Source organism: Boleophthalmus pectinirostris, unplaced genomic scaffold, assembly GCF_026225935.1.
Source record: "Boleophthalmus pectinirostris isolate CB_2022bp ecotype Guang Dong unplaced genomic scaffold, ASM2622593v1 HiC_scaffold_7, whole genome shotgun sequence".
NCBI lineage: Eukaryota > Metazoa > Chordata > Actinopteri > Gobiiformes > Gobiidae > Boleophthalmus > Boleophthalmus pectinirostris.
In genome coordinates this window covers 40,619,531-40,637,753 of record NW_026571473.1, presented here as the reverse complement: position 1 = coordinate 40,637,753, position 18,223 = coordinate 40,619,531, and the positions used below count along the sequence as shown (strand labels likewise).

Sequence of the window (18,223 nt, the reverse complement as noted above, 5' to 3'; positions counted from 1 at the left end):
AGAGGAGAGAAGAGAGAGAGAAGAGAGAGGAGAGAAGAGATAAGAGAGAGAAGAGGAGGACAGAGGAGGAGAAGAGAGAGAGAGAGAGAGAGAAAGAGGAGAGGGAGGAGAGAGGAGGACAGGGGACAGAACCCGAGGAAGACAAGTAATGAGAGGGAAGAAGAGAAGAGGAGGAGAGGGGGGGGGGGGGGAGAGAAGAGAGAGAGAAAAGAGAGACCCCAGGAAAGAGAGGAGAAGGAGGAGGGGAGGAGGGATAATGAGAGGGCAGAAGAGAGGAGGAGAGAGAGAGAGAGAAGAGAGAGAGAAGAGGGGGACAGAGGACAGACCCCAAGAGAGGAGGAGGAGGGATAATGAAAGGGTAAGAGGAGAGAGAGAAAAAGAGAGAGAGAAGTGGGGGGGTCAGAGGGGAAGGGGGGATTTCCAGAATCTCACAGAAAAACGACAAGAAAACAACAGAAACTCGACAGAAAAATACAAACACGTCTCGCACGACACCTTAAGAAACACACAGAGCTGCACTTCAACATTCAAATCACTGAATGTTTAGACAATAAAATCTGCATAAATTCAGTATAAATTCAGTATAAATTCAGCATAAATTCATAAATTCAGTATAAATTCAATAAATTCAGTATAAATTCAGCATAAATTCAGCATAAATTCAGCATAAATTCAGCATAAATTCAGTATAAATTCAGCATAAATTCAGCATAAATTCAGCATAAATTCAGCATAAATTCATAATTCAGTATAAATTCAGCATAAATTCAGTAAATTCAATTCATAAATTCAGCATAAATTCAGTAAATTCAGCATAAATTCAGCATAAATTCAGCATAAATTCAGCATCAGCATAAATTCAGTATAAATTCATAAATTCAGCATAAATTCAGTATAAATTCAGCATAAATTCAGTATAAATTCAGCATAAATTCAGCATAAATTCAGCATAAATTCAGCATAAATTCAGCATAAATTCGATATAAATTCAGCATAAATTCAGCATAAATTCAGTATAAATTCAGCATAAATTCAGCATAAATTCAGTATAAATTCAGCATAAATTCAGCATAAATTCAGCATAAATTCAGTATAAATTCAGCATAAATTCAGCATAAATTCAGTATAAATTCAGCATAAATTCAGCATAAATTCAGTATAAATTCAGCATAAATTCAGTATAAATTCAGCATAAATTCAGTATAAATTCAGTATAAATTCAGTATAAATTCAGTATAAATTCAGCATAAATTCAGTAAATTCAGTATAAATTCAGCATAAATTCAGTATAAATTCAGCATAAATTCAGCATAAATTCAGCATAAATTCGATATAAATTCAGTATAAATTCAGCATAAATTCAGTATAAATTCAGCATAAATTCCATATAAATTCAGTATAAATTCAGTATAAATTCAGTATAAATTCAGCATAAATTCAGCATAAATTCGATATAAATTCAGTATAAATTCAGCATAAATTCAGCATAAATTCGATATAAATTCTGTATAAATTCTGTATAAATTCAGAAAATGTTTTGCCTTTTTATCCAAATGAGACAAATCCAAAGTTAAAGCGTCAAAATTGTATTGGAGAAAACGTGTCTCAAACTGTGAGCAGGTTCATGTAAAACTCAGGAAAAACAAACGCGCACATCTTCTGACGAGACTTTCACACTAATCAGGACCAAACCAGGACCAGACTTAAAACTGGGCACAAGTTAAGTTTCTGACATCGGGGCAAATGAGTGACCCTAATGATTATTGTTTTTCCATGTTTAAACTTGAGTCGTACTAAATGTTCAGAGACACGATCACTCAATAACAATAAAATCTCTTCATTAATGTTCAATAATACTCACAGATTTATTTTATGATTTATGAATAATGTCTGTGGACTTGGGTCGTGGGGGTTTGTGACTTTTAAAATATGAGTCCCCAGAAAAAAACAAACAAGAAAACTGTAGCTGTAACAAAATAATTTAGTAAAATACTCCAAAAAATACTCTTGGTGATATATCGAAACAGCAACACACAATATCGATACTGAATCATCACATTAAACGATACAACATATTGATATTTTTGCACACTCCTACTGCTGCCATGAACTTAATTTGTAAGTCGAGCAAAACACAAAAAACTTAGAAAGCTTCAGAATCTGTTCAAAACTCATTCAGAATCACTTTAAAATCCTGAAATAGTTGCGGCGCTCACTCAAAATGTTGTTTGTTTTTTTATTTTTATGTGTATAGATTAACAAACTTAGTGGGTTAAGTTAGAGGTTACAGGTCAGTTCTGTGGAGAGGCACCAATAAAACATCTGGATTTGAATAAATGCTAAATAAATGTTTAATGCCGTACGGTGGAACATTCCAGGCGACGCAATAAAATCTCCATGGACACAAACAGAGCTGCTCGATTATAGAAAAAATCATTATCTTATTTTATTTTGGTCAATATTGAAATTACGATTATTCAAACTATTTTTTTTTTTTGTGACATGATGCATTTATTTAACATTTCTGTCTCAAAAAAACACTTTGTTATTGATAATTTACGCAAAATTTCCAAATTGAACATAAATATCGACTACAAATCTGAACCTTAGAGCAGTTTTGCGACGTACGAAATGTTAAATACATATATAAAATAAACTTTGAACATGAAATAAGGCATAGAAAAATATAAATGTGTCTTAAATAAACTATAAATCCAGCTGTTCTACAATGTCTATATTTAAAAATAAAATAAATATAAAATATAAATAAAATAAAAATTTATAAAAAAAAAATAAAATAATGCAATAAATAAAAAATAAATGAATACATAAAATAAATAACAATAAATGAATAAATAAATAAAAAATAAATAAATTAAAATAATAAAAATAAATAAAAAATAACGAAATAAATAAAAAATAAATGAACAAATAAAATAAAATAAATCTAATAAAAAAATGAATAAATAAAAATAATAATAAAACTATAAAAAATAAAATAAAATAAATAAATAAATACACTTATTTATATATAATAAAAATCCCAAAATAAATTAAGCTTGAATCGTTTCAACTCCATTATATGAGTTTGGTTAAATCGTTTGACACACAAATCGAAATCGAAATACGATTACGATTACGATCTACCAGAAAAGTTACACAGTGCAGCTTTAAAGTACAAACAGAAGATCAGTATAATAACTATTAACAACTCTGTAATTTCCAGATTATTAGCAAATGTTCAAATACCAAAAGGCGCCAAAGGTTAAAAAACTCTCGTAAAAAAAATAAATCCCTCATGAACCACTTCAGCAATTACCCTCAATTACGTCATTAATGGAAAATACACTCCCGTTTCATTAGAAAGCGGCCACACCGTTCTGCAGCACTGTTTACTTTTTACGCAGTGATTTTACAGGAAATTCTCTCCGCGTTAGAGCAAGAATCGTAAATTTAAGACCGTAAAACAATCGCAACAGGAAGTGCAGCACAGCGCAGCGAAAACACGTCCCAAATCCGCCAAAAACGCCAAAAAATCCAACTTTACGCAGTAGTTTTGTAACCTTATCAGTCACAGCGGACGCGTGATCGGGGAAAGGGGGCGAGAACCGCGCGCCAGATCCACGAGTCACGGCAGAAAACAGCGGCCGAAGTTGAACCGGGACGAACGAGGAATGCGTAAAAGTAGCGTGCGTAAAAGTCGTGCGTAATTTGGCACATTTGGCACGTTGGCGGAGTGTCCGTGCGGAGCGCTTACCTCGTGTCGCCGCGGTCGGTCGCTCCTCGGCTCTGGCCATAGTCCGGTCCGAGGCGCAGGGAAAGTTTGGGACGGAGAGGAAAAAAAAAGTGGGAGAAGAGAAGGACGAAAGAGGGAGAGAGCTTCCGGTGAGACTTTCAGAATAAAGCGCGAAAACGGAAGTGGGTTTTAAAAAGTTTTAAAAGTGTTACAGCGGTGATTAAAAACTAAAACAGGACAGAACCAGGACTAAATCAGGACTAAACCAGGACTAAGCCAAAACTAAACCAGGACTAAACCAGGATTAAACCAGGACTAAACCAGGACTAAACCAGGACTAAACCAGGACTAAACCAGGACTAAACCAGGACTGAACCAAAACTAAACTTGTACTAACCTAGGACTAAACCAGGTCTAAAAATCAGAACTAAACCAGAACTAAGTCAAGACTAAAAAGCAAAACTAAACCAGAACTAAACCAGGACTAAACCTGGACTAAACCAGGACTGAACCAGGACTAAACCAGAACTAAACCAGGACTAAACCGGGACTAAACCAGGACTAAACCAGAACTAAACCTGGACTAAACCAGGACTGAACCAGGACTAAACCAGGAAACTAAACTAAACCAGGACTAAACCAGGACTGAACCAGGACTAAACAGAACTAAACCAGGACCAGGACTAAACCAGAACTAAACAGGACTAAACAGGACTAAACCAGACTAAACCAGGACTGAACCAGGACTAAACCAGAACTAAACCAGGACTAAACCGGGACTAAACCAGGACTAAACCAGAACTAAACCTGGACTAAACCAGGACTGAACCAGGACTAAACCAGGAACCAGACTAAACCAGGACTAAACCAGGTCTGAACCAGGACTAAATCAGACTAACTAAACCTAAACCGGACTAAACCAGGACTCTGAACCAGGATTAAACCAGGTCTAAACCAGGACTAAACCAGGTCTAAACCAGAACCAAACCTGGACTAAACCAGGAATAAAAATCAGAACTAAACCAGGACTAAACTTGGACTAAAAAAAAAGAACTAAACCAGGTCTACACTTGGATCTAAACTCCAGTAGTTTTTGTTGTTGTGTTTGGTAAATGCTGCCCTCTGCTGGTCATCACTAAAACAACATTTTACAAACTGTTTTATTTCAAAGTCTCTCGTGAACTCAAAAAAAAAAAAAAACTCCAACAAATGAAACTATTTTAGAGAAATAACAAACTCTTAAAAGACTCGACGGTCTGGGGTTTGTGTTTGTGACACGTTTCTGTGTTTTCAGGATCTTGAGTTTGTGGGAAAAAAAAACAGGAAACTGTCACAAACACGACTCAGCTGCATCTGCCACGAGAAACAAACTGAACCACAAAAACAACAGCAGCAGCAGCAGTCGCCACGGCAACGGACGCACAAAACCTCAGGGAATATTCAACCCAGAGACGATTAGTTTGGTGAGTCCAGGTTTAGGTCCAGGTCTGAGTCTGAGCTGCTCTGAAATCAAAATAAAACATAAATCATCACGTTTGTTTTAATTTAGAAATAATCCAGAGACTCACAGAGACTCACAGACTCACAGAGACTCACAGAGACTCACAGACTGACAGAGATCACAGAGACTCACAGACTCACAGAGACTCACAGAGACTCACAGACTCACAGAGACTCACAGACTCACAGAGACTCACAGAGACTCACAGAGACTCACAGAGACTCACAGAGACTCACAGAGACTCACAGACTCACAGAGACTCACAGAGACTCACAGAGACTCACAGAGACTCACAGACTCACAGACTCACAGAGACTCACAGAGACTCACAGAGACTCACAGAGACTCACAGAGACTCACAGAGACTCACAGAGACTCACAGAGACTCACAGAGACTCACAGAGACTCACAGAGACTCACAGACTCACAGAGACTCACAGAGACTCACAGAGACTCACAGAGACTCACAGAGACTCACAGAGACTCACAGAGACTCACAGACTCACAGAGACTCACAGAGACTCACAGAGACTCACAGAGACTCACAGAGACTCACAGAGACTCACAGAGACTCACAGACTCACAGACTCACAGAGACTCACAGAGACTCACAGAGACTCACAGAGACTCACAGAGACTCACAGAGACTCACAGAGACTCACAGACTCACAGAGACTCACAGAGACTCACAGAGACTCACAGAGACTCACAGAGACTCACAGAGACTCACAGAGACTCACAGACTCACAGACTCACAGACTCACAGAGACTCACAGAGACTCACAGAGACTCACAGAGACTCACAGACTCACAGAGACTCACAGAGACTCACAGAGACTCACAGAGACTCACAGAGACTCACAGAGACTCACAGAGACTCACAGAGACTCACAGACTCACAGAGACTCACAGAGACTCACAGAGACTCACAGAGACTCACAGACTCACAGAGACTCACAGAGACTCACAGAGACTCACAGAGACTCACAGAGACTCACAGAGACTCACAGAGACTCACAGAGACTCACAGAGACTCACAGAGACTCACAGAGACTCACAGAGACTCACAGAGAGACTCACAGAGACTCACAGACTCACAGAGACTCACAGAGACTCACAGAGACTCACAGAGACTCACAGAGACTCACAGAGACTCACAGAGACTCACAGAGAGACACAGAGACTCACAGAGAGACTCACAGAGACTCACACAGACTCCCAGAGACTCACACAGACTCACAGAGACTCACAGAGACTCACAGAGACTCACAGAGACTCACAGAGACTCACAGAGACTCACAGAGACTCACAGAGACTCACAGAGACTCACAGAGACTCACAGAGACACACACAGACTCACAGACTCACAGAGACTCACAGAGACTCACAGAGACTCACAGAGACTCACAGAGACTCACAGAGACTCACAGAGACTCACAGAGACTCACAGAGACTCACAGAGACTCACACAGACTCACAGAGACTCACAGAGACTCACAGAGACTCACAGAGACTCACACAGACTCACAGAGACTCACAGAGACTCACAGAGACTCACAGAGACTCACAGACTCACAGAGACTCACAGAGACTCACAGAGACTCACAGAGACTCACAGAGACTCACAGAGACTCACAGAGACTCACAGACTGACAGAGACTCACAGAGACTCACAGAGACTCACAGACTCACAGAGACTCACAGAGACTCACAGAGACTCACAGAGACTCACAGAGACTCACAGACTCACAGAGACTCACAGAGACTCACAGAGACTCACAGAGACTCACAGAGACTGACAGAGACTCACAGAGACTCACAGAGACTCACAGAGACTCACAGAGACTCACAGAGACTCACAGAGACTCACAGAGACTGACAGAGACTCACAGAGACTCACAGAGACTCACAGAGACTCACAGAGACTCAGAGACTCACAGAGACTCACAGAGACTCACAGAGACTCACAGAGACTCACAGAGACTCACAGAGACTCACAGAGACTCACAGAGACTCACAGAGACACAGAGACTCACAGAGACTCACAGAGACTCACAGAGACTCACAGAGACTCACAGAGACTCACAGAGACTCACAGAGACTCACAGAGACTCACAGAGACTCACAGAGACTCACAGAGACTCACAGAGACTCACAGAGACTCACAGAGACTCACAGAGACTCACAGAGACTCACAGAGACTCACAGAGACTCACAGAGACTCACAGAGACTCACAGAGACTCACAGAGACTCACAGAGACTCACAGAGACTGACAGAGACTCACAGAGACTCACAGAGACTCACAGAGACTCACAGAGACTCACAGAGACTCACAGAGACTCACAGAGACTCACAGAGACTCACAGAGACTCACAGAGAGACTCACAGAGACTGACAGAGAGACTCACAGAGACTCACAGAGACTCACAGAGACTCACAGAGACTCACAGAGACTCACAGAGACTCACAGAGACTCACAGAGACTCACAGAGACTCACAGAGACTCACAGACTCACAGAGACTCACAGAGACTCACAGAGACTCACAGAGACTCACAGAGACTCACAGAGACTCACAGAGACTCACAGAGACTCACAGAGACTCACAGAGACTCACAGAGACTCACAGAGACTCACAGAGACTCACAGAGACTCACAGAGACTCACAGAGACTCACAGAGACTCACAGAGACTCACAGAGACTCACAGAGACTCACAGAGACTCACAGAGACTCACAGAGACTCACAGAGACTCACAGAGACTGACAGAGAAGCTCTGAAGGTCCAGGATAAAGACCCAGATGGACCAGAGTCACTGAAGTGTGAGAAAAGTCTGATCATGTGACCTCAGATCTGTTTTTGACTCAGACTGGACACAAAGGTCGGGACTCGAGTCGGACTTGAGTCACTATTTTTAGGATTTGAGACTTAAAATGTGCTAAGACTTGGGACTTGACTTGGACTTGGAGGTCAGTGACTTGGGACTCAACTTGAAGGTCAGTGACTTTGGACTCGACTCGGACTCGGTCTTGTCTTAATCCACAGAACAATGGAGTAAAACAGAAGAAACTATGAAAAACATGATGCTTAAATTTCACAACAAAATAACTTGACAAAATTAAACACTTTTAGATCTGAATTCTTTCTGTTCTGATCGTCATGATTCACACTAAGATCTTGTCAAGACGTTTAAAAAGGAAAATTTCCATTTGTCCCATTCATATAAATACACCGTGACTTTTTAAAACAATTTAGTTTAAAATTCATATAAATTGCAAAAATCTAAGCTCTATTTGAAACTTTGGTTGACTTGAAACCACAGACGACTTGGACTTGACTTGGACTCATGGACCAGTGACTCGAGACTCGACTTGGATTACCTGTCTTTGACTTGGGACTTGACTCGGACTCGAGGTCAAAGACTTGAGACTTTCAAACAAAGACCCACGTCTGCTGGACTCAGAGCGACAGAGAAACTCTGGTGCAGTCGTCTCCTCTTTCCTCAAGGTCCTGAGCTGATCTGGTTTTACACAAAATAATAATAAATAAATACATCTTTATTTATAAAACACTTTCACAAGCAGCAAAGAACAACACAAAAAGAATAAAAATATTATTCAGAAAGCACAAAACAATGACAAAAACAATCCAGTTCATGTTAGATCCTCTCGCTCTCCTCGGGGTCACACTGACCCGGAGAAAGAAACTTTTGTTTTTCTTCTCTTGGGTCGATTTATTTTCTCACCTGGCAAGAATTTATTTGAAAATACATTTTGGGCCTGATTGACCCGCCCCACGAGAGCGGGAAGGAAAAAAATGTTTTCTTCAGGTCAGTGTGACCCTGAGGAGAAGGAGAGGGTAATAAATATAATGATAATAAAAGATGATTCTGACGGTGCGAGTGTTTCCTCCTCAGGTCCAGAGCCGAGGAAAAGTCCAGACTGAAAAGGTTCAATCAGCTTCATCCAGAACCTGGACTTTGGAACAAACACAGGGACCTGAGGATCAAGGACTGAAGAGCAGTCGAGGTGCGAGACGAGGGAGTTGGGGTCTGCAAAAGTCCAAATAAGAACTAGAACTTAAACCATTTCATTTGTTTTTGTCTTATTTATTTATTACATTTTTTTCCTGCTTCTTAGTTTTGTCGTATTTCAGCAACACAGACTTGGACTCTTTAATATCAGACGTACGTTTACTGCTCTGTGGGACCTGGTTCAGTTCTGGTCCAGACGTTTCTCTCCGTCTCCGCGGGCGTTGAGTCTGCAGCTGTCGTGGGGGTTGAACTTCCTCTTCCTGTTTTGTTCCTCGTTCAGACGTAACGGACGTTTCTTTCCCAAAACTCAGGAGACGTCATCTGCAGCTCAGCACGTGAAGCTCCATGTCCACGAGAAGCTCGAACGAGAAGAGAGAAGAGACCAGAACCAGAAGACCAGACCAGAACCAAGAGACCAGAGAGACCAGAACCAAGAGACCAGACCAGAACCAAGAGACAGACCAGAGACCAGAGACCAGACCAGAAACCAGAGAGACCAGAGACCAGACCAGAGACCAGAGACCACCAGAGACCAGAGACCAGAGAGACCAGAGACCAGAGACCAGAGAGACCAGAGACCAGAGACCAGAGAGACCAGAGACCAGAGACCAGAGAGACCAGACCAGACCAGAGACCAGACCAGAGACCAGAGACCAGAGACCAGAGACCAGAGACCAGAGACCAGAGACCAGAGAGACCAGAGACCAGACCAGAGACCAGACCAGAGAGACCAGAGACCAGAGACCAGAGACCAGAGACCAGAGACCAGAGACCAGAGACCAGAGACCAGAGAGACCAGAGACCAGAAGAGACCAGACCAGAGACCAGAGAGAGACCAGAGACCAGAGACCAGAGACCAGAGACCAGAGAGAGACCAGAGACCAGAGACCAGAGACCAGAGACCAGAGACCAGAGACCAGAGACCAGAGACCAGAGACCAGAGACCAGAGACCAGACCAGAGACCAGAGACCAGAGACCAGAGACCAGAGACCAGAGACCAGAGACCAGAGACCAGAGACCAGAGACCAGAGACCAGAGGAGACCAAAGTTAAAAGGTACAGGTCTTCACAGATCTGACCAAACAGGCTGATCCTCCTGAAAAGTTCCACAGTGGAGCTTTAAAGGAAAGTTGTTGGATAATTCACAGCGTTTTGTTTAATTTTTTTGTTTCTTTTTTTCCTTCAGAACATCTTGAACCGTTTGAAGTTTTGGACGATGACTCCAGGATGAAGACCACGCTGACGTTCTTCGTTTTACTTTGGTGAGAGTTCAGGTTTTCCTCTCCACGTTTTTAAAAATCTGACATATTTTAGTTGAACTTTTACTGATATTTAGTTTTGTTTTTTGCAGTTGTGTTTGTTTCCGGAGGAGCAGGTCGTTGGTGGTTTTCAGCGAGAGTTTGGAGCTGAAGGTTCAGGTGGAGGACGGACGACAAGAAAACAACGAAGAAGAAGAAGAAGATCTGAAGAAAAACTCAAAGCGTGAGTCTCAACAAAACCACAAGAGGGCAGCACCAGACCTGGTTTAGACCTGGTTTAGTCCTGGTTAGTCCTGGTTTAGTCCTGGTTCCCTGGTTTTAGTCCTGGTTTAGTCCTGGTTTAGTCCTGGTTTAGTCCTGGTTTAGTCCTGTTTTAGTCCTGGTTTAGTCCTGGTTTAGTCCTGGTTTAGTCCTGGTTTAGTCCTGGTTTAGTCCTGTTTTAGTCCTGGTTTAGTCCTGGTTTTAGTCCTGGTTCAGTCCTGGTTTAGTCCTGTTTTAGTCCTGGTTTAGTCCTGGTTTAGTCCTGGTTTAGTCCTGGTTCAGTCCTGGTTTAGTCCTGGTTTTAGTCCTGGTTTAGTCCTGGTTTAGTCCTGGTTCAGTCCTGGTTTAGTCCTGGTTTTAGTCCTGGTTTAGTCCTGGTTTTAGTCCTGGTTCCTGGTTTAGTCCTGGTTTAGTCCTGGTTCAGTCCTGGTTTAGTCCTGGTTTAGTTCAGTCCTGGTTTAGTCCTGGTTTAGTCCTGGTTCAGTCCTGGTTTAGTCCTGGTTTTAGTCCTGTCCTGGTTCAGTCCTGGTTCAGTCCTGGTTCAGTCCTGGTTTAGTCCTGGTTTAGTCCTGTTTTAGTCCTGGTGTCCTGGTTTAGTCCTGGTTTAGTCCTGTTTTAGTCCTGGTTTTCAGTCCTGGTTTAGTCCTGGTTTTAGTCCTGGTTCAGTCCTGGTTTAGTCCTGGTTTAGTCCTGGTTTAGTCCTGGTTTAGTCCTGGTTCAGTCCTGGTTTAGTCCTGGTTTAGTCCTGTTTTAGTCCTTTAGTCCTGGTTTAGTCCTGGTTTAGTCCTGTTTTAGTCCTGGTTTAGTCCTGGTTTTAGTCCTGGTTTAGTCCTGGTTCAGTCCTGGTTCAGTCCTGGTTTAGTCCTGGTTTAGTCCTGGTTCAGTCCTGGTTTAGTCCTGGTTTTAGTCCTGGTTCAGTCCTGGTTTAGTCCTGGTTCAGTCCTGGTTCAGTCCTGGTTTTCAGTCCTGGTTTTAGTCCTGGTTTAGTCCTGGTTTAGTCCTGGTTCAGTCCTGGTTCAGTCCTGGTTTAGTCCTGGTTTTAGTCCTGGTTTAGTCCTGGTTTAGTCCTGGTTTAGTCCTGGTTCAGTCCTGGTTAGTCCTGGTTTAGTCCTGTTTTAGTCCTGGTTTAGTCCTGGTTTAGTCCTGGTTCAGTCCTGGTTCAGTCCTGGTTTAGTCCTGGTTTAGTCCTGGTTTAGTCCTGGTTTTAGTCCTGGTTCAGTCCTGGTTTAGTCCTGGTTTAGTCCTGTTTTAGTCCTGGTTTAGGTCCTGGTTTAGTCCTGGTTTAGTCCTGGTTCAGTCCTGGTTTAGTCCTGGTTCAGTCCTGGTTCAGTCCTGTTTAGTCCTGGTTTAGTCCTGGTTCAGTCCTGGTTCAGTCCTGGTTTCCAGTCCTGGTTTAGTCCTGGTTTAGTCCTGGTTTAGTCTGTTTTAGTCCTGGTTCAGTCAGTCCTGGTTTAGTCCTGGTTTAGTCCTGTTTTAGTCCTGGTTTAGTCCTGGTTTTAGTCCTGGTTTTAGTCCTGGTTCAGTCCTGGTTTTAGTCCTGGTTCAGTCTTTGTCCTGGTTTAGTCCTGGTTTTAGTCCTGGTTCAGTCCTGGTTCAGTCCTGGTTCAGTCCTGGTTTAGTCCTGGTTCAGTCCTGGTTTAGTCCTGGTTTAGTCCTGGTTTAGTCCTGGTTCAGTCCTGGTTTAGTCCTGGTTCAGTCCTGGTTTAGTCCTGGTTTAGTCCTGGTTCAGTCCTGGTTTTAGTCCTGGTTTAGTCCTGGTTCAGTCCTGGTTCAGTCCTGGTTTTAGTCCTGGTTTCCCTGGTTTTAGTCCTGGTTTAGTCCTGGTTTAGTCCTGGTTTAGTCAGTCCTGGTTTTAGTCCTGGTTTAGTCCTGGTTTAGTCCTGGTTTCAGTCCTGGTTTAGTCCTGGTTTAGTCCTGGTTTGTCCTTTTAGTCCTGGTTTAGTCCTGGTTTAGTCCTGGTTTAGTCCTGGTTAGTCCTGTTTTAGTCTGGTTTTAGTCCTGTTTTAGTCCTGGTTTAGTCCTGGTTTTAGTCCTGGTTCAGTCCTGGTTTAGTCCTGGTTCAGTCCTGGTTTAGTCCTGGTTTTAGTCCTGGTTTAGTCCTGGTTTTAGTCCTGGTTTAGTCCTGGTTAGTCCTGGTTTAAGTCCTGTTTTTAGTCCTGGTTCAGTCCTGGTTTTAGTCCTGGTTTAGTCCTGGTTTAGTCCTGGTTTAGTCCTGGTTCAGTCCTGGTTTTTAGTCCTGGTTTGGTCCTGTTTTTTAGTCCTGGTTTAGTCTTGGTTTAGTCCTGGTTTTTAGTCCTGGTTTAGTCCTGGTTTAGTCCTGGTTTAGTCCTGGTTTAGTCCTGGTTTAGTCCTGGTTTTAGTCCTGGTTCAGTCCTGGTTTAGTCCTGGTTCAGTCTGTTTTAGTCCTGGTTTTAGTCCTGGTTTAGTCCTGGTTCAGTCCTGGTTTAGTCCCTGGTTTAGTCCTGGTTCAGTCCTGGTTCAGTCCTGGTTTCAGTCCTGGTTTAGTCCTGGTTTAGTCCTGGTTTAGTCCTGGTTTAGTCCTGGTTTAGTCCTGGTTTTAGTCCTGGTTCAGTCCTGGTTTAGTCCTGGTTTAGTCCTGGTTTAGTCCTGGTTCAGTCCTGGTTTAGTCCTGGTTCAGTCCTGGTTTAGTCCTGGTTTAGTCCTGGTTCAGTCCTGGTTCAGTCCTGGTTTAGTCCTTGTTTTAGTCCTGGTTTAGTCCTGGTTTAGTCCTGGTTTAGTCCTGGTTTTAGTCCTGGTTTAGTCCTGGTTTTAGTCCTGGTTCAGTCCTGGTTCAGTCCTGGTTTAGTCCTGGTTCAGTCCTAGTCCTGGTTTAGTCCTGGTTTTAGTCCTGGTTTTAGTCCTGGTTTTTAGTCCTGGTTTAGTCAGTCCTGGTTTAGTCCCTGGTTTAGTCCTGGTTCAGTCCTGGTTTAGTCCTGGTTTAGTCCTGGTTTAGTTTTAGTCCTGGTTCAGTCCTGGTTTCCTGGTTCAGTCCTGGTTTAGTCCTGGTTTAGTCCTGGTTTAGTCCTGGTTTCCTGGTTTAGTCCTGTCCTGGTTCAGTCCTGGTTTAGTCCTGGTTCAGTAGTCCTGGTTCAGTCCTGGTTTAGTCCTGGTTTTAGTCCTGGTTTAGTCCTGGTTTCAGTCCTGGTTTAGTCCTGGTTTAGTCCTGGTTTAGTCCTGGTTCAGTCCTGGTTCAGTCCTGGTTTTAGTCCTGTTTAGTTCAGTCCTGGTTTAGTCCTGGTTTTAGTCCTGGTCAGTCCTGGTTTAGTCCTGGTTCAGTCCTGGTTCAGTCCTGGTTTTAGTCCTGGTTCAGTCCTGGTTCCTGGTTTAGTCCTGGTTTAGTCCTGGTTCAGTCCTGGTTTAGTCCTTGTTTTGTCCTGGTTTAGTCCTGGTTCAGTCCTGGTTCAGTCCTGGTTTTTAGTCCTGGTTTAGTCCTGGTTTAGTCCTGGTTTAGTCAGTCCTGGTTCAGTCCTGGTTTTCAGTCCTGGTTTAGTCCTGGTTTAGTCCTGGTTCAGTCCTGGTTCAGTCCTGGTTTAGTCCTGGTTTTAGTCCTGGTTTAGTCCTGGTTTAGTCCTGGTTCAGTCCTGGTTCAGTCCTGGTTCAGTCCTGGTTCCTGGTTTTTAGTCCTGGTTTAGTCCTGGTTCAGTCCTGGTTTCAGTCCTGGTTCAGTCCTGGTTTAGTCCTGGTTCAGTCCTGGTTCAGTCCTGGTTCAGTCCTGGTTCAGTCCTGGTTTAGTCCTGGTTTCCTGGTTTAGTCCTGGTTCCTGGTTCAGTCCTGGTTTTAGTCCTGGTTCAGTCCTGGTTCAGTCCTGGTTCAGTCCTGGTTTAGTCCTGGTTCAGTCCTGGTTCAGTCCTGGTTCAGTCCTGGTTCAGTCCTGGTTTAGTCCTGGTTTAGTCCTGGTTCAGTCTGGTTCAGTCCTGGTTTAGTCCTTGGTTCAGTCCTGGTTCAGTCCTGGTTCAGTCCTGGTTTAGTCCTGGTTTAGTCCTGGTTTAGTCCTGGTTCAGTCCTGTTTTTAGTCCTGGTTTAGTCCTGGTTTCAGTCCTGGTTCAGTCCTGGTTTTAGTCCTGGTTTAGTCCTGGTTTAGTCCTGGTTTAGTCCTGGTTCAGTCCTGGTTCAGTCCTGGTTTAGTCCTGGTTCAGTCCTGGTTTAGTAGTCCTGGTTTTAGTCCTGGTTTTAGTCCTGGTTTAGTCCTGGTTTTAGTCCTGGTTTAGTCCTGGTTCAGTCTGGTTCAGTCCTTGTTTTAGTCCTGGTTTAGTCCTGGTTTAGTCCTGGTTCAGGTTTAGTCCTGGTTCAGTCCTGGTTCAGTCCTGGTTTTAGTCCTGGTTCAGTCCTGGTTTAGTCCTGGTTTAGTAGTCCTGGTTTAGTCCTGGTTTAGTCTGGTTCTGGTTCCTGGTTTCAGTCCTGGTTTAGTCCTTGGTTCAGTCCTGGTTTAGTCCTGGTTTTAGTCCTGGTTTAGTCCTGGTTTAGTCCTGGTTTAGTCCTGGTTCAGTCCTGGTTCAGTCCTGGTTGTAGTCCTGGTTCAGTCCTGGTTTAGTCCTGGTTCAGTCCTGGTTCAGTCCTGGTTCAGTCCTGGTTTTAGTCCTGGTTCAGTCCTGGTTCAGTCCTGGTTTAGTCCTGGTTTAGTCCCTGGTTTAGTCCTGGTTTAGTCCTGGTTTAGTCCTGGTTTAGTCCTGGTTTAGTCCTGGTTCAGTCCTGGTTCAGTCCTGGTTTTAGTCCTGGTTTAGTCCTGGTTTAGTCCTGGTTCAGTCCTGGTTCAGTCCTGGTTTAGTCCTGGTTCAGTCCTGGTTCAGTCCTGGTTTAGTCCTGGTTTAGTCCTGGTTCAGTCCTGGTTTCAGTCCTGGTTTAGTCCTGGTTCAGTCAGTTCTGGTTCAGTCCTGGTTAGTCCTGGTTTAGTCCTGGTTCAGTCCTGGTTCAGTCCTGGTTTAGTCCTGGTTCAGTCCTGGTTCAGTCCTGGTTTAGTCCTGGTTCAGTCCTGGTTTAGTCCTGGTTTAGTCCTGGTTTAGTCCTGGTTTAGTCCTGGTTTAGTCCTGGTTCAGTCCTGGTTTAGTCCTGGTTCAGTCCTGGTTCAGTCCTGGTTTAGTCCTGGTTTCAGTCCTGGTTTAGTCCTGGTTTAGTCCTGGTTCAGTCCTGGTTTAGTCCTGGTTCAGTCCTGGTTTAGTCCTGGTTTAGTTTTCAGTCCTGGTTCAGTCCTGGTTCCTGGTTCAGTCCTGGTTCTGGTTCAGTCCTGGTTTAGTCCTGGTTTAGTCCTGGTTAGTCCTGGTTCAGTCCTGGTTTAGTCAGTCCTGGTTCAGTTCAGTCTTTTAGTCCTGGTTCAGTCCTGGTTCAGTCCTGGTTCAGTCCTGGTTCAGTCCTGGTTCTCCCCCTCTCTGTCGTCCCGTCAGTGCCCCAGATCGAGCTCTTGTCTCTGGGTTCTCGTTGGTCGTCGTCCCCCTGGTCTCTCCTGTGCGTGGTGCACTTCCTCTCCTCTCCTGCGGGGGGCGGTGTTCTCTGGTGGCTCGACGGGACCTCGGTCTCTCTGTCGGACTCGTGCACGTCCTGGACCCGGCGCGGGGGACTCTACAGCGCCTCCTGTCTGTGGGAGGCAGCGCCGCCCGCCCACGGCGCCTCCTACTGGTGCGGCGTCCAACGGCACGGACGGGTTTTCAAACGGAAACTCACCGCGGACTGAACGGGTTTTAAAAGACCCTCCACCTCACAGCGAGAAGGTCCTGGGTTCAATTCCCAGATGAAGTGGAGCCTCTCGTCAACTGGAACCAACGTGTCAACAAAACCGCCATCTTGAAACTGGAGAAATGCTGTTATTAAATAAGTTTAGACCTGGTTTAGACCTGGTTCAGTCCTGGTTTAGACCTGGTTTAGTCCTGGTTTAGTCCTGGTTTAGACCTGGTTTAGTCCTGGTTTAGTCCTGGTTTAGACCTGGTTTAGTCCTGGTTTAGTCCTGGTTTAGACCTGGTTTAGTCCTGGTTCAGTCCTGGTTTAGTCCTGGTTTAGTCCTGGTTTACCTGGTTTAGACCTGGTTTAGACCTGGTTTAGTCCTGGTTTAGACCTGGTTTAGTCCTGGTTTAGACCTGGTTTAAGTCCTGGTTCAGTCCTGGTTTAGACCTGGTTTAGTCCTGGTTTAGACTGGTTTAGACCTGGTTTAGACCTGGTTTAGTCCTGGTTTAGTCCTGGTTCAGTCCTGGTTTAGTCCTGGTTTAGTCCTGGTTTAGTCCTGGTTTTAGGCCTGATTTAAAACCTGGTTTAGATGTAGTTTAGTCCTGGATTAGCCCAAAATGTGAAAACAGTAAAATACCGCCATGTAATCCATTTATTTCAATAAAGTAACTGTAATCCAATTACCACTCACTGAAACAGTAACTGTAACTGAATACAGTTACTCATCATTTGTACTCTGATTACTCTGGTACATGTAATCTGTTACTCCACAACACTGTTTATCGTTTATATTTAGATCAGCGATTGACTCTTTAAATGTTTCCCGACGTCTTCCCGATTTGAACAACAATCTGGAATTTTCAAAATAAAACGCACAAATCCGTTTTTTGTGTTTCTATGTCTTTATTAACTCTAGGAAAGGCCGAGTGCAGACAGACTGTACACTTTAAAACTTTACACTTTAAACTCCTCATCCACAGGTCAAAGGGTTAAGGCTCCTTCAAAATAAAAGCGCTGCACACAAGGACTACAAGTACGGAGCCCTGTTTGTGCCAAAAATGTGACTTTTTTTTTTTTTTTTTTACAGACGGTCCCTTTAATATTGTGAAAGTTTGGTGAAATGTCAAAAATATGATTACTCACTTGTGCAAATGTCAATCTAATTATTAAACTTTTTTTTTTTTTACAGATTTGTGGCCTAAACAGGGCTCCGTACATTCACTTTTTTCCCCACAATAGTCACGTCTGTTCCTGGTTTTAAATATAAATTAATAAAACTACAAAAGACTTCCTAAACTATACAACCATTTACAACATCAGCAGTAAAAATAAGAAAAAAACAACACCACCAAAATATTAAAGTGACATCTACACATTTTTACAGTTAATTTTTACAAAAATATCGGGTCAAAATGTTTTCAAAACTCACGCGAGACTCTCCTGGTGAGATCTAAGTGCATTTGACGTGAAAAAAGAACAAAAACTAAACATTTCTAAGTTAAAATTACACATACACAAAAAAAAAATCATATGTACAATGTGGGCGGGTTTAGGTAGAAATATTTTGGGTTTTGTCATTTCAAAATAAGACAAAGAGAAAGATTTAAAGGGCCGGTACCGGAGTGGAACATAAAAATTAGACTTTTAACCAGTCTGGTCCTTCTTCATCTAACCAGATTTGTTTATTTCACCAAAAAAATTAGCTGTTCTGATATTTAGAATGTTTTTGTTTACACTTTTTTAAGATTTTTTTTTTTTTCTGTTGGTCCGTGTACCGTTC

At 43.2% G+C, this 18,223-nt stretch overlaps 1 protein-coding gene across 1 annotated transcript in view; it reads right to left on the bottom strand.

Annotated features, from left to right (window-relative positions):
* Positions 1 to 4,077, bottom strand: part of kank3 (KN motif and ankyrin repeat domains 3) — a 94,806-nt gene extending 90,729 nt beyond the window's left edge. Inside the window, 1 exon segment of the mRNA XM_055164813.1 lies at positions 3,758 to 4,077. The gene's annotated coding sequence lies outside the window, so the exon portion shown is untranslated.
* Between the last annotated feature and the right edge of the window lie 14,146 nt (positions 4,078 to 18,223).